Below are 16,215 nucleotides of genomic sequence, written 5' to 3'. Positions count from 1 at the left end.
AAACTGACCTTTGTTTCATGCAAGTTGACCCCTAAGGCCAGCAAGCTCTCAGGAATCCAATATCTCTCGCCACCAATGCTGAGGTTACGGCCATGTGCAGTCATGCCCAGCCAGGAGCGTGAGTGTTAGGGATTAGAATGCAGGTCATCATCATTGCAAAGAAAGCACTCTCACCCACTAAGCCATCTCCCAGGCCCCAGCACCTTTTAATTCCATGTCATCAATGACCTGGGCATCTGATAATCACTGATACGTGCCAGGAGAGGGCCCTAGCCAAGACAGCTCAGAGCATTGGTGGGACATGTGATTTTAGGTATCTATTTTTTAATATAATTGTTGTTGTTGTTGTTGTCTGTATTTGCATCATGTGTGTGGAGAGTAATGTGTAATGTGCCATGTGGTCCTCAGAGGATAACTTCGTGCAGTCAGTTCTCTCCAGGCACTTTTATGTGGGGTCTGGGACTTGAACTCAGGTTATTAGGTTTGCACAGCAAGTGTCTCTATCCACTGGGCCATCTTACTGACCCTAAAATGTTTATTACCCTAAAATGTTTATTCTAAAATGCTTTTATTTCTCTTGATTACAAAAAAGTCATTTTACACATCTGCCTTCTTCTGTTTTTATTTATTTATTTATTTAGAGAGACTAACTATGTTGTAACTTAGACTTTCCCTCAACTTGCCATCCTCCTGTGCCTCCCGAGTGCTGGGGTCTTCATCACACGTCGCCCTAAGCAGGTATTTCAATGTCCACCCTAGAACAACAATCCTACAAGCTACAACCTCTTATGGCAAGAGCCAAGGACTTGAGAAAGAAAAGCATTTTCTTCTATTTTAAATAATTTATGACCTATCTTTATTTTATGTACATTGGTGTCTGCTGGCCTGTGTGTCTGTGTGAGGGTGTCAGGTCCCCCGGAACTGGAATTACAGACAGTTGTCAGCTGTCATGTGGGTGCTGAGAATTGAACTCAGGTCCTTTGTAAGAACAGCCAGTGCTCTTAACTGCTGAGCCCTCTGTCCAGCCCAGTAAAAGAATTTCATGGGGCTCGCAGAGCTAAGCTAAAGAGATTTAAGCTTTGGTGGGGAGGGCTGTTTTAAAGTGACTAAGTAGGGTGGTCCCACCCTGCAGGTTCCTACATGGAAGGGACATTGTTGTTCACTGCATTGGATAACTGGCTTAGATCACAGCACCACAGGCAAGGCCTAGGACATATCCAGTATGGAGAAGTCAGAATATCATGTAAGGCTCCTTCCCACTGGGCAGGATGAAAATCAAAACCCTCTTGTGCCAGGGGAAGAAGAAGAGACTGATAGGATTTAGGTTCAAGAGAGAGAAGGATGTTCCAGGTACCTCCCATGCCCACTCCTACCCAGGTCAAACCCCTAGGAAAAAAACAGTAGGAACACTGCAAGTTAGGAATCCAAGAGACAAACAATGAGTGACTCCATCTGATACAGATTTCAGACTAGCAGTCTACAAGTTCTGTTCAAGAGGCTGCCTATAGCACAGGCTACAGACAAACACTGGATAAGATATATCAGATAACAAATCATAAAATGGCTACTCATTAGCACCCTGCAGACGCTCTCTTTGGGACCCTCCCACATTCTATGCTCTCAAAGGTCCCCAGGGAGGACATACAGACACAGCTACGAGCTCTGGAGTAACATCAGATTTGCTTACAAGCATGCATGCCAGGAGACAGTCACTGTTTGCAGACGATCCTCTGCAGTGAAAGCTACAAGCAGAGGTTAGATAGGAAGACAAAAGTCCCCAGAAAGGACTGAGTCAGCAAGAGAGGACTCTGAGCAGCAACCTACACAGACACAGGGAAACCCAAAGACCACAGAGTCTCCCCACATCCCTCCTTTTTCTCCGCAGTGACTACTTTTCATAATAAAATTATTTTAACTGATGTATAAAACATAGAAATTACACATAGTGAGGTAATATATGTTCTACACATTGTGTAATATTTAAATCAAACCTTTTCTTGGTGTTAAACTTTTTCAAAATACTTTTAACTTTTAGAAATGTGTAACACATTTGTTTTGGTTTGGTTTAGAGACAGAGTCTCACTCTTTAGCCCAGGCTGACCTGGAACCAGCTATCTTCCCACATCAGCTTCAAAGTCATAGCAATCCTCCTGCCTCAGCTTCCCAAGGGCTGGGATTACAGGTGTGAGTCATCTGTGACTGTGAGTCTGGCTTCTATGACACATTGTTATGCAATATGTAGTCACTCTCCTGTATACCCCAGACCTTCTTGCTCCTTTCCAACTATACCTTATGAACAGCCCTTCTGGGTCCCTCTCTCCCACCTCCCCTCCCTATTCTCCAGAGCCTCTAGCTCCCACTCTAAACCTCGACAAGATCTACTCTTAGGTGCTATGGATAAATGAGGTCATGTGGCACTTGCCTCATTTCCACATACTTTCCACTGCAGTCAGGGAGAGGCCCGGAAAAGCATGAACCATCCTCAAACTGTGCATTTGTCTACACCAGTGCGTCTCAGCCTTCCTAATGCTGCCGCCCTTTAATACCGATCCGAGTGTTGTGGTGAGCCCCCCCAAGCAAAAAAAAAATTATTTTTGTTGCTACTTCATTGTTGGGCGCCATCTGTTGTGGTGAATTAGTTGAACCGCTTTGGCTCGTGGTGGGTCGCACCTGCACACTTGCCCAAGAGCTCTCTGGATTCATGAATGAAGAACAGGTCAGCTTCATTTTGATATGTCTTGACTGGCTCAATGGTTGGGCATTCCTAAAACTCCTGGTAGCCAGCAAACACTCTCCTCCAGCCTTCCTGACTTAAGACCTCCTAAATCTATATTTTATCTTTGCTGTCCTGGCTCCTTCTGGGCAGCTCCCTATCTTTGCTGCCCAAGGCACTTCTGGGCAGCCCTTCTGGGGGCGCTTTCCTTCTTGTACGTACATTTCAGCCATTAATTCCCTCCTGTTCCTTCCCTGCATGGTCCGCCCTATCCCTTCTCATGGTGGACCCTCTCCTCTCCTTTCTTCCCCCAGGAACCTAAAAGTCCTGCCTTTGTCATCCTGCCCAGCCATTAGCCATTGGCTCTTTATGAATGAATCACATTCCAATTGGAGACAGAGACCTTCAGCATTTGGACATGAAGATTCCCTTTTAGGGGCCGAATTAAGACAAAGCATTAGAACCAATTTTCAACACCTCATAGCTGTAATCTTGCTACTGCTATGACATATAAGCAAATATGTGTTTTCTGGTGACCCTGTAAAAGGGTCAGTTTACCTCTAAGAGGTCATGACCACAGATTGAAAACCACTGGTCTAGAAAACCTGGGAAGTGACTCAGACGAGCTCTGACTGTTTGTAAGCTAGAGGGAACTAAATTCCTTAAATGGGAGAGTTCAAGTTCACTGTCTCATTTCCCTCCGAACAGAAACAGATGCTTGAGAATACACTTAATGGAGTCACAGATAAGGAATATTACATTTCTGCTTCCCTCTACTGTATTAGTAAGCAGCGCTTTATGGAAAGACTATTTTGCTCTCTAGGGCAAAGACCTTATCTCTCTTCACCTAGATCCCAGCTTTGGTGGGTCTTGGTGGGGATAAGAAGAGCTTATACCTACACTGTACTCTCTGGTGTGGCTCTCCTCCCCAGTTTACAGAGAAGTCTATGAAAGCTGAGAAAGAACTCGCCTGACCTCATAGCTGACAACACACTGCATTAGGGATTAAGGGTTATTAACCATAATAACAACTCCATTTTTACTGATTCATGCAGTCACTCTGTTAGGTGACCTGGCCATTCCAACAGATGCAGAGAACAGACACAATGAGGTATTACACACACCGTGGGCTGAGAACCAACACATTTCTTTTTGCATCCAGAATGAAGATGCGATTTGACCAGCCACCTCATACCTCAGGCACCATAACTTCCCTACATCACCTCCAACATGAGCCAAAAGATCCTCAAGTCGCTTTTGCCAGATACTTTGTCATAGCAATAAGAAAATTAACCAGTGTACCAATAAAAGGTAGGTGGAGCAAAAGAAAAAGAGGAAATCGTGATCAGGATGATTATGATGTGGTGGGTAATTTAGACGACAGGGAAGGACAAGGCGCCCTGAAGGAACCCCGAATGCCCTGAACTGAGTCTACGTTGGGAACAAAGATCTGCAGGGAGAAGCTCCTCAACTGCTGGGGGAAGTAACAGAGAAGGAAACAACATGAAAGAAGGAAGGGGGTGATGGAAATGATTCCAGGAAGAGAGAGCCACATGTACAGAGGTGAGAACTTCAAAACACTCATCAGTGTAATGTGGAACCCTCTAGAAAGATCGGTAGTCAATGAGATCAAACTCGCTTTCAGACAGGCATTCAGAGACCTGTGAAGGAGCCAGAGAGGAGGAGGTGGGTGCGCAGCCCTGCACAAAGGCGGGGAGAGAGAGCTCTGCATGAAGGAGGGAGTGGCCGATGTATGCACAGGCTGGACTGAGAGTGCTCCGTGCCACTATTGGCAACAATTGGTTTAAACAGTGTCAGGGGTGTGAGCGGCCCTGGCTGCACCTCAGTAGAACAGAGAAGGGGAAGTGGGAAGGAAGTGTTCATTCAGGTGTCTCTTGAAAGAGATTTAGGGGTTGGGGGGGATGGAGAGTGGACAGCATAGTTAAGGGGAAGCCTGAGATCAGAGATGTTTCTGTTTGCTTTCAGGATACTTTTGATACATTTAAAATGTTGACATGCCAGAAAAGACTTGTTGAGTATGACGAGTTAAAGAAAGGCTTGACCAGGAAGGCAGAAAGGTGGCCTGAGCACACAGTTCCGACGGAGAGAAAGAAAGACGACTATGGGACAGTGCAGAGGAGCCTCAAGTTTACGGTGGGAAGGAGGAGTTCTATCCAACGATGCTTGTGGGAGGTGATGGGCTAATGTTTATTCATTTAGGAGTTGGGTGCTGGAACTCTCTTTACTGTATCTCAGGCTTTTTCTTCAAGATCATACAAAGCCCCAGATGAATTAATTCTCCCAACAATGCTGATCCCAACAATGCTGGAAAATGCATCCCACATTTTCCACAGGAAGATACTAAAGGGGTTGGTGGTTTGCCTCAGTAGGTTGAGTGCTAGTCTTAGATTAGATGCATGAAACCTGGGTTCTGACCTCCAGCAGCCCGTAACACTGAGTGTTACAGTATGAGTCTGTAATTCCATAATCCCAGTGCAGGAGAGATGGGAGGCAAGACAATCATAAGGTCAAGGTCATTCCCAGCTGCCTGGTGAGTTCGAGACCAGCTTGATGAGATGAGGGGGAAGGGGGAAAAGAGGGGTGGGGACGAGAGTAGAGAAAGGAACTAAAGCTTAGAGAAGTTGAATAAGTGGCCCAGCTACATAGCTGATATGAACCAAGAGGCCTTACCAGACCCCCATGACTCCAGAGCAAGGTCTTTAGAGCCATGTTCAAAGAAGGAAAGTAGCAGGTAAAGGGAGTCCTGGGCGAGCACAAAGCTAGCATTGGAGAAGGTAGGTCTTGCCGAGAGACTGAGAAGAAATGGCAGGGTTTGCCTTCCTTAAGGATGAAGTAAACAAACCAGTGGTGAAGACAGAATCAGTCAGGGGAGGGACATATTTGAGATACATCCGAGGGGACAGCCTTGACCTTTATTCATTTGGGGGTGAGGTTGCTGGGAAGGAGGCGACTCTCAAGTACTAGGTTCTGCAGTACAGCACGTAGAAGTCACGTGAGATCACCACCTCGCCTTCCAGCCAATGTAATGTAATGAGAGCAAAGGAATAATATAAATAATGAATTGTGTCATGATAAGTGCCCCGTGTGCTATGGGGGGTGGGGCACCTGAGAGAGTAGCACAGAGTCAGAGCAGCCGCTTAGTTTAAGGGACATGAACCCAGGTGCAGCAGGGCGCACTTAGAAAGCATCGTGATAACTTAGACTCTGATTCCTGGAGAGAGCTTCCGCACCCAAAGAAGGGAACAGAAACTTCTCCAGCCAAGCCCACACTTAATGTGACCTCGCATGACACATTAGGCCTTACTGATCTCATGATCATCACTGTAGAAGGACGGAGTGGACTTGAAGACACTTTCCAAGTAGAGTTACTGCTCTGTTGTGTACTTAGACCTGTACTCATCAGTCGTCCCATCCCCTCCTTCCCCTCAACACCATCATTGCCACATGCAGAGGACTTACTCCAGGGTCATTGTCATCTTAGCCTTATAACCTCATGCATCATGACGTCAGTGCGGTTAAGAAAGGGTTCTGGAGCTAGAGAGATGGCCTGCCGATAAGTGTATGCTGCAGAAGCGTGAGGACCTGAGTTCAGGTCCTGTTTCAATAAAATAAGGTGGGTGGCTCCTGACAAAAGACACCTGACCTCCAACCGCACTTGCACACGTGTGCTTGTGCATCTGCACATGTATGTACACACACACACAGAGACAAAGACATTGGCTCTGGTTTTGAATCCCATATGGCCTTGGGAGAATACTCTAACATCTTGAGGCCTGAGATGGAACGAAGTCTTATCTGTGAAAGGAGACCATGCCAGAACTCACTGCACTGCACAGATCCAGTGAAGCGATCTATGAAAAAATGCCTGGTACTCACTGTGAGCGGTCGATCACGCCAGCCCTTAAGCTTGGTTTACAAAAGGAATGTGAGACCTGAGTGTAGGATTGCCTGTGGTCACTAAGCCAGTAAAAGGAGCAAGGTGGATTTGCCTATACACCTGGGTAACGTCAGAGCACAACCCTCCTCTCTCCAATGCCCACTTTCCTCAAAGCGGGGATAAATGTAACCCCAATCAGGCAAACACACTGAGCATATGTGTGCCACAGCCCTGCAAAGGCGCCACTTGGCTCACAGACTTGGGGCTTGTCCAGCTGGAGGATACCTCCCATCACCTTTTCTGTGGTGAGAACTGAGGCTATTAGGAACCACCAAGAGCCTGGAAGACCTAAATTCTTTCCATCCCACAACCCTGACAGTCAGCCTACCACTAGTGGTTCTTTCACTGAGAGAGAGCCAACCTGTCCTTCTCAGAATCCTCTCCAGCCTTTAGCCAGGGACCACAAGTATCCTTAGCAATACACTGTGCTCTTCCGGGCATCAAATCAATTGATGGCCTGCAGTTCAGGATGGGATTCAGGAGAGCAAGGAATAAACCCAGACTTTCACTCCAAAATGGAGTTATTAGACATTTCAAGGGAGAGTTTGAGGGGCCAGGAAAAGAGAAAGAGTGGCCCTGTTACCATGGACTCTCCTGGGTGTCTGGACCTGAGAAGTAACAAGGACAGATTGCAGCAAAGACAGCAGTCATCACAAAGGCCTGCAGATGCCCGCCCTCATCCCTTCTCAGACTCCCCACTTTCTCTACCTACTCTCTCAGCCACAGCCCCCCCCCCATCCATTTTATACACCCACAGCAGGTGTTGCTGCAGGCAGGCCATAGAGGGTCCCTGAGCAAAGAGAAGTTCCACCCTGGAACAACAGAAGTGAGTTAGGAGGGACGGACAATAGGGGTGCACTACTGCTTCAGGAACGCCCAACCTCCTGCCAGTAGCCCCGCCTCCTCCTGCCTGTAGCCCCGCCTCCTCCTGCCTGTAGCCCCGCCTCCTCCTGCCTGTAGCCCCGCCTCCTCCTGCCTGTAGCCCCGCCTCCTCCTGCCTGTAGCGGATGGCAGGAGGCAGCAGCAGCCTCAGGGTGGACCACTTGCTCCAGGCCTGGTCCACATCTCGTGCTGATATGACCCAGCAAGTGAATTACTGGGGACAGGAGCAGTGACATATTTGTCTTCTCCCCCACATCTTTTCTCTCCATCCTCCCAGCAAGCTTTGCATTGGTTCCTCCGCACCTTTCCCCACCCCTGTCCTGTTTCTTCTACCATTTTTCTCCCCTGTCCTCCCACCATTCACTTTCCCTCCGCCAGACCCTCCTCCCTGCCTTCTGTTTGTCCACAAACCGTGGTTGGTTCCAAACGCAGCTAAACAGCTCAGCGGCATCTGCTGTTATCTCTGGGGGCAGCCATGCTTGCATTAGCAGTGCTGCCGAAGCTAGAGGCCCGTGTCCTCTGCACACTAGCTGGGGAAGCCTGGAGCTCTGATCCAGAACCGCACTCCTGGCCTCCCACACATTTTGGGCAACTTCTCTCCAACCCCTGAAGCTATTGCGCCCTGGCTCTGGCATACGCTAGTGTGTAGAGAGGTATGGCCTCTCTGCTCTTTGGTTCTCGTGGGTGGCTATAAGATGCAGATAACAGCAGCATCATCACAAGGTTAAGGGGACCGCAAGGGGTTTACACACACACATGTGACAGGTAGAGTCTGACTTATAAGCAGGGACTGTAACTCCCATGTCCTGATGGAGTCATGATCCAGAACTCAATGCATAACACTGGATGCAGTCCTGACCAATTGAAGGCAGTGGGCAGATAGCAAACAGTTCAGAAAAACAGGAGAGGAGGAGGGAGGTGGGGGCCCTCTAGAAGAGTTATTTTATTAGCGTTTCAGTTGGACTCTCTCTGAACAACCCTCCCAGGAGTCAAAACTCTGAAAACAGCACAAAGTTTGTGAGATTGGTGCCTTGCCAGCAGCAGGAAGGGACAAGCTTGTGTTCAGGATTCCGGGAACAGTGGGCAGGATATTGGCGTCCTTTTGAACAGCCACAGAACCTCCAAGAACACGCCGTGGCCGCACATGCTGCCGGCTGCCGGCTCTCTCCCTCTGGTTCTTCCCTGCAGGGTGCTTACATAAGGGGAGAAATTGGGTCAGTATGAATGAGGAGTGCAGCTGGTACAGCAGGGAGGGTGGCTTAGGTAACAGTTCAAGGTCCAGCAGTCCCGATTTAGCTGGCATCAAGGGTGGACTTGAGCCTCCATCAGTTCCCAGGCTTGGGAAAAACACAAAACAAACAAGAAAAAAAATTATTTTTAAACACTGTGTTTACCAAAGTACTCTCTCGAAAGCCAGCGTCCTCTTGCATTCCTGATCAATGGGAGAAAACAGCCCATTGAATAGAATCCAAGTCGAGCCGAGGGTAGGGACGGGAAAATTTGTTTATACAAGCTAAGGTGCATAAGCTACTGGAGAGGACAAATCCTGTTTGACTCGGAACCAAGACCAAGCCACTGATTGGAATTTGCAGTGAGAATCACATCAGGGTCAGAATCTTCCTCTGTTCCTCTGTGTCATCTGTGAGACAAAGGTTTTGAAGTAAATTACTGTGGCTAACCGAGATTTGTATATGGATTTTACTTAGGGAACAAACTATTGCCAGTTATGATATTTGCTGGCCAGCAATTGTGTTGCTAATTATAATCTCACACTTAACAATTACTGGTTTTCTTAAATGATCTCTTTTTTACTGATATATATATATATATATGTATATATATATATATATATATATATATATAGTGTGTGTGTGTGTGTGTGTGTTAGAATAACAGTATGTGAGCTTCCAGGGACTAAACCACTATCCAAAGACTACACATGGACTGACCCAGGGCTCCAACTGCATATGTAGCAGAGAATAGCCTTGTTGGGGCACCAGGGGAAGGGGAAGCCCCTGGTCCTGCCAAGTTTAGACCCCCAGTGCAGGGGAATATGGGGGGGCAATAAGGGGGATGTATAGCGGGAATACTTGTATGGGGGAGGGGGACGGCAGGGAATGGGGGCTTATGGATAGGAAACCGAGAAGGGGAATAACATTTGAAATGTAAGTTAAGAAATATATCTAATTAAAAAATTAAAAAAAAACCCAGTATATCATCAGACTTCCTATTCTTAAGATACAGGAGCAGAAGAAAGGCCATACAGGGCTTACAGCTGCTATCCCAGTGATCTTAGTAATGCAGTAAAGAAGTACTATAAAGCCAGGTGGTGGTTGCACTGTCTTTAATCCCAGAACTTGGGAACCAGAGGCAGGCAGATCTCTGTGAGTTCAAGGCCAGAATGAGTTAGAAGACAGCCGGGGCTACATAGTGGAGGCCTGTCTCGAAAAACAAAACCACCACCACCACCACCACCACCACCACCACCACCACCAACAACAACAACAACAACAACAACAACAGCAGCAGCAGCAAAACACTGGAAAGCTTCACAGAGGCCAGTCCATAGCCTAAAAGATCTCCACATTCAGTATCGAAGAGTATTTCTCAGATGTGTTCTATGGAAGAATGCTGCTGGGACTCTCAAACAAGGGCACATACCAGATTTTACCCCCATAGGCTTGTAAAAACCCCACCAACCCCAGCAGGGTTCTCCTACATTCGCTAGGGAAGGTGGGGAGGAAGATGAGAGGGAATCCTAACCGCTCAGGAGGGCTGAGTAGGAAGAAGCATCCAGTCGCCCTGGGAACTCCCACTCTGCCGCTCATCTGCTGCCTCAAGCTGTCCATAGAATCAGTAAACTTTACATTAGCTCAGGCACGTGGGACTCACAAGATGCATATTTTCCCAGTCAGCCAATGTGTTATAGCAAAAACCATCAGACAGCTATCCTTTATCCGGCCTTCCTGTACCAATCACCTTGTATAGCATTTGGGGAGCAGCAACGTATTGAATCCATACACCATACAAACCTTCATTCCCCTTTCACAGATGAGGAAAACTGAGTCCTTGACGTTCGGTGATGGGCATGAGGTCACAGAGCTGATACGGGACAGGAGGGAATGGGGGAGTCAGGAACTTGCAAAGCTGCTTCTGTTCAGACCTTTTAGAGGTATCCAAGAGCTGCCCTAGTCCTGGTGCTCCCCCCAGCAAGATACAAGGGATGCTTACAGCGTGCAGATGTGATGACAGAAGAGTTCCACCCATCTCCACTCAGCCTCTGTCCTTTTGTTTTATCTCCTCTCTCTCTCTCTCTCTCTCTCTCTCTCTCTCTCTCTCTCTCCCTCTTTCTCCCCCCTCTCCCTCCCCCTCTTCCTCCCTCTCTCGTCCCTTTCTTTCTTTTTCTTTTGACTACCTATGGGAACCTCCACACCACACATGTAGGACCTGTGATCTGGATGCTCCATTGCAGGCAGGTGACACCCTGAGGCCTCAAGGCCCTCCATACAACACAAATACTCTGTTTCTCCAACAGCCTGGGCTACCCCACCCCACCAGGACACTGTCCTTTCCTGTTCTGCATACTTGTGCTTGAAAGCTGAGTTTCCCAAGCTTCCAGGGGACTTGGCATTTCTGGAAGACTCCTGGGAAAACCGTACTCCAGTCTCCAGTCCCCAGGGATTCTGGTTCCACAGGTCTGAGATAAGATTTAAAAATGTTATTTCTTACAAGCTCCTGCAGGTGTTGCTGCAGATGCCTTGGTTCACACTTTGAATAAGACTTCTCTAGAAGTCCCCATACTCTAGATAGTATGGGGAAAGTTGCATGGTGAGTGGAAGCCTCCCTATTTGCCCTAGAGCTAAAGATTGCCTGGATGAACAATGTCAAGTCTTCCACAAGCCGATCATTTCATTTTTATCTGATCATTTGTTTGGGATCATTTACGTAGTAGCTGTGTGAGCAGCTTACTTTGTGTTTTTATATCTCAAACATTCCCTGAAAGGGGGCTAAGTTCTATGCACCACAGTCTCCATTGGTCTTGGTTTACAGAGACAGACAATGCTGCAACTGTGAAAGGACTTACTTCCCTAACGTATCATTCCCTGGGGCCAGTGGGGCCAAGTGAATAAGCCTTCCCTCAGATTCCATGCAAACTATCCAACACGACCACCTTCCACATTGGTCCCAGAGGGGAGGTGCTGGGCAGTAACTGTAACTCAAATTGTACGTCCGAAAGGGGGAGGGGGTGCAGAAGCAAGGCAAAGGCAAGAGGATGAAAAAGAGAAAAGTGGTGGGGAAAGAAGGGAAGAGGAGAGGGAGGGAGGGGAGGAAGAGGGAAGAGGAGAGGGAGGAATGGAAAGAGGAAAGAAAGGGAAAAATCAGAAAGAGAATATTTCTTTAGAGTTAAGAGCTAAATATCCCTCTAAAAGCAGGATAAATAAGCACATGCCTGAACTACGTGAAAAATAAAAGCAAAAGGTAAACACACGTTTTTGTTGTTGTTGGTTTTTTTTTTTTTTTTCTTGTCTTCAAGTTGCCTGACAGAATAGATTTCCCACAAATTGGGAGGTTTGGTTCTGTTAGTTATTAGCTTCAGAGAAGAAAGACTTCTAGACACACACACACACACACACACACACACACACACTCAGATCCCCCCCCTCCAGGGCAGACTACATGCACAATTCAGATATCAAGTCTAACTGTATCTGGGTGAACAGGGAAAAGCTTCCAAATTAGCACATATTAGAAACCCATCTAGTTAATGAAGCCACCAGTGATGCCGATTTCAGTTGTGTTTGTTGGCTTTTAGGTAAGCACTTAGCAAGTGATGACCTCTTAGGCTCCATGAGCGCTTTTCCTCTGTGCTCATCTGTAAACAAATAGGATGGAGAATAGAACTACTCTAAGTGTTTTCCTCCCACATGCTTTTTTTAAACTCTAAGGTTTTAAAGGTAGTAAAGTGGCCTTTTTCCCCTGAGATTTGAGCCTATGCAGTGCTTGAAAGGGAGAGGAACACAGGTACTTTGGTCCCCCTTCTGGTTGCTGGGACCATTTCAGATAAAAACACACTTAGGTAACCAGATTGGCATAGGTATTTAGCCAAACCACCTGCCACAGGTGATTAGTTATCACCCAGCCTCCATGTCTGTTCCAGAGAACACCCTGGGACCAGGGCAGAACTGAGCTCAGTTCTGACACATCCAGTTCCAGCTCCTTTGTCCGACAAGTGAGAAATCGGGTTTCCTAAATAGCTGAGGTTTCTATTAGGGCTACCTCAATCTCCAGGAGTAAATGAGACGCGCACACGCACGCACACACACATGCACACACAATACACACATACACACACTCGTGCACACACACATACACACACATGCATGCATGCATGCACATGCGCACACACACACGCACACACCCACACACACATGCACACACACATACACTCACATGCACGCACACGCACACACACATACACACACACTCATGCACACACACACGCGCATGCACACACACGCACACACACATGCACATGCAATCAGGATCGTAGATCTGCCACCATCTCATATTCATCACTTAAATGTCCCAAAGAAGTCCCATCATCCCAGACAAGTAGGACTTCCGGCACTGATGAAGCGGGGTGTGAGAGCTGTGCTATAAGTCAAGATTCTGTTTGCAGTCCCGAGGCTACCTGTCCAGAGACAGGAACACTGGTTCTTTTCCTTGCCTTACCATGAGCATTGAGAGCCCGAGTTCTGAGACCTTCACTCTCCATCAGAGAGAGACCACGGCCTCTTTCTTGTGGGCCTCTTTCTCGTGTGCTACCTCCCTGCTGCACAGGCTGTGTGCACCATGAATAAGCGAACCTTTAAGAACTAACTGAACAACACCGGAACAAGGGGAGCAAAGAGCTCCAGAGGTTGAGAAGGGGTGGGAGTGGCGGTGGATAATTACCTGACTCCATAGAATAAAAGGCCTGGGGAGGACAGAGACCTCAGTGTGAAGAAGGACAGAGGAGTGGGTTCTAGACTAACCCCCCGCTGTTCTGGATGCCAGCCATGCAGGGGTTCTGTACACTTTACTCCTTAGGTTACTAGCTGTCTTAATCGGAAATTCTGCACACATCCCATTAGTGCTGCTGGGGACCTGCACATGTGAAATCCCACTGAAGACGTTTAATCAGCCCTGATTGAGTCACAACACCAACCCAAATTCATTAGAGTTTTAGAAAGCTGTCAGCGCCTTTTAAGGTGGTCTGGGCTCTGGTTGCTTCACAGCTTTCAAGGGCAATAAATATCCAAACCTTAAAAGCTTGAGGTTCTTCTACCAGTGACCCTAAATACCCTTTTCTTCCTAAGAACTCTCATATCGCTGCCTTTTTATTTCTATATTAAACAGAAATAATAATAATTTAAAAAAAAACCTTGAACTCCAAGAATTAAAGACCTTTCATTCAAAAACAGTGGGTTTTTTTTTTCTTTTTCTTTTTTCTTTTTTTTTAGTACTTTGGCAAAGTAGCAAATTGGTGCCAGCTGTGACCACAGTGTTCCTGGAAACCAAAGTGTTCCTTGACAAGAGGACCACACATCTGCAGATCCTAAGAGTCACTGAACCTCTAGGTCTCACGCTGGCTTACTATTGCTAATTGGACACAAAGTTCACTGTTGAGGTCTGTGTTTTGCATCTAATAAATAAACGTATCATAAAGAAAATGGAGCCGTGGTATCATTACATCACATCTTGAGGAAAGAGGCCACAGTTCTGACAATCGCCTGTTTCGTTTCCTGTCTGCCGGCGGTGGCAAGCAGGCATCTCTAACCCCGTTTTAGAATGAGGGAACAGCCTGAGGGACTTGAGCTGAGGCTGAAATAGAAATGGAACTTGAGGATGACCTTGAATCAAAGCCAGCTCGAAAAGAAGACATAGGGTGGTGGTGACATTCCAACTGCAGAGCATGACTCCGGGAAAACCATCAATAGAAAAAGTAATTCCTATCTAATCCTAAATGGCATCATGGCTATGCCACTACCTGGGCAGACTCACCCTGCGATCTTCCTATTGGGGCTCGGCTGTGTGTCACGTATGCCGCAGACCCCACACTGAATTATTTTCCTGCCTAAGTATACCCCATGGAAAACCAAAAGTCACCAGCATTTTATAATGTGCACTCACTCTTGGATATTGCAGCTTGTTTTTAAATCTACTCAGAAGTATTTGTTCAGGTGGAAAGATGGCTCGGTTAGTAAAGTGCTTGTGGTGCTGGCTTGAGGACCTGAATTCAGACCCCCAGCACCCACATAAAACAAGGAGTGTGAAAGAAGAGGCTGGACAGTTCCTGGATCTCACTGGCCAGCTAATCTTGCCTAACTGGTTGGCTCCAGGTTGACTGAAAGACTGTCTCAGTAATAATAATAATAATAATAATAATAATAATAATAATAATAATAATAATAACAAAGATGCAGATAGTAGCAAGCTAGCTGTGAGGGCATTTGCAATCAAGCCTGACACCTGAATTCAACCCCCAGGACCCTCACGGTGGAAACAGAGAACCAACTTCCAGAAGTTATCTGCTGACCTCAGTAAGTGCCCTGAGGCAGGCATGAACCCACAAGCCTACACACCCACACACCCACACAAAGTATTTCTTAATTTGTTTATTAAGAACAAGAAGCAAAGTCAGAGGACATAATTTCATCAAATTAAGAGCAAAATCACTTCTTGTTCTTGTAGTATGGGGATGATGATGGTGATGATGGTGGTGGTGGTGGTGATGATGATGATGGTGATGGTGTGATGATGGTGATGATGATGGTGGTGGTGATGGTGGTGGTGGTGATGATGATGATGATGATGATGCAATGCTGAGGATTGAACCCAGAGCCTCAGCATTCAGCTACCTTTCCAGACCCAGGCAAGCCAAGTCATTTTTAATGGCATCTGCTAAAAACCAAGGGACTCCACCATGACCACCTCAGCATCCAGTAACCAAGCCAGGTCAACTATTGAGGGCAGATCTGAATCCCAACCACAGCCTTCCATTTAATTGTCCAGAAATGCATTCCCCAATGTAGGAAAAACACAGGCAGCCCTTCTGCTCCCAGATCTCGTGCTGCCATGACGAATTGAGAGAGAACACTGAATGTCTGTCTGCAACTTTCCTGTCGCCTCAGAACACCCCCTCTCTCCTTCCCGCCCCTGCTTTGCCACTTCCATGAGCTTAATGCCAGAGAGATTCAGAGCCCAAGGAATTTCGACTTGCTGACGACGACGACATTGAGAGAGAAGAGCTGGAAAGTTTGCCTAATGCTAAACTGTCCTCTGTACCCTGTGATGTGCATGACCCTCCCTGCCTTTGTGGGAAACAAAAGACACAGCAGTTGAACACGGAGGAGACAGAGGAGGCGGTAGAGAGGGCAGGGGGGAGTTCTGGACAGGGAGGGGGGACACACGCAGCCGGTATCCTGTCGAGCCACGGGATTGCTAAAATACACACGATGTTCATTTGACTAAGTAGCCATCACTCTCCAATGACTAGGGGGAAGGGGACCATTTTCCCTTATAGACCTAGCCTGGAACTGAAGTCCTCTGCATCCAGTCAGCTCAGCACTCCAGTGACCTAAACTGAATCCTCTCTGGTCAAAATTGAGCAGCCAGTCAC

General features: G+C 47.1%; 1 protein-coding gene across 5 annotated transcripts in view; it reads right to left on the bottom strand.

Moving 5' to 3' along the window:
• The window catches only part of Rgs8 (regulator of G-protein signaling 8), a 43,876-nt gene that overhangs the window by 9,402 nt on the left and 18,259 nt on the right, over positions 1-16,215 (bottom strand).

Source organism: Rattus norvegicus, chromosome 13 (assembly GCF_021556685.1).
Source record: "Rattus norvegicus strain SHRSP/BbbUtx chromosome 13, alternate assembly SHRSP_T2T, whole genome shotgun sequence".
NCBI classification, from domain to species: Eukaryota; Metazoa; Chordata; class Mammalia; order Rodentia; family Muridae; genus Rattus; species Rattus norvegicus.
This window is presented reverse-complemented; position numbering and strand designations above follow the sequence as displayed.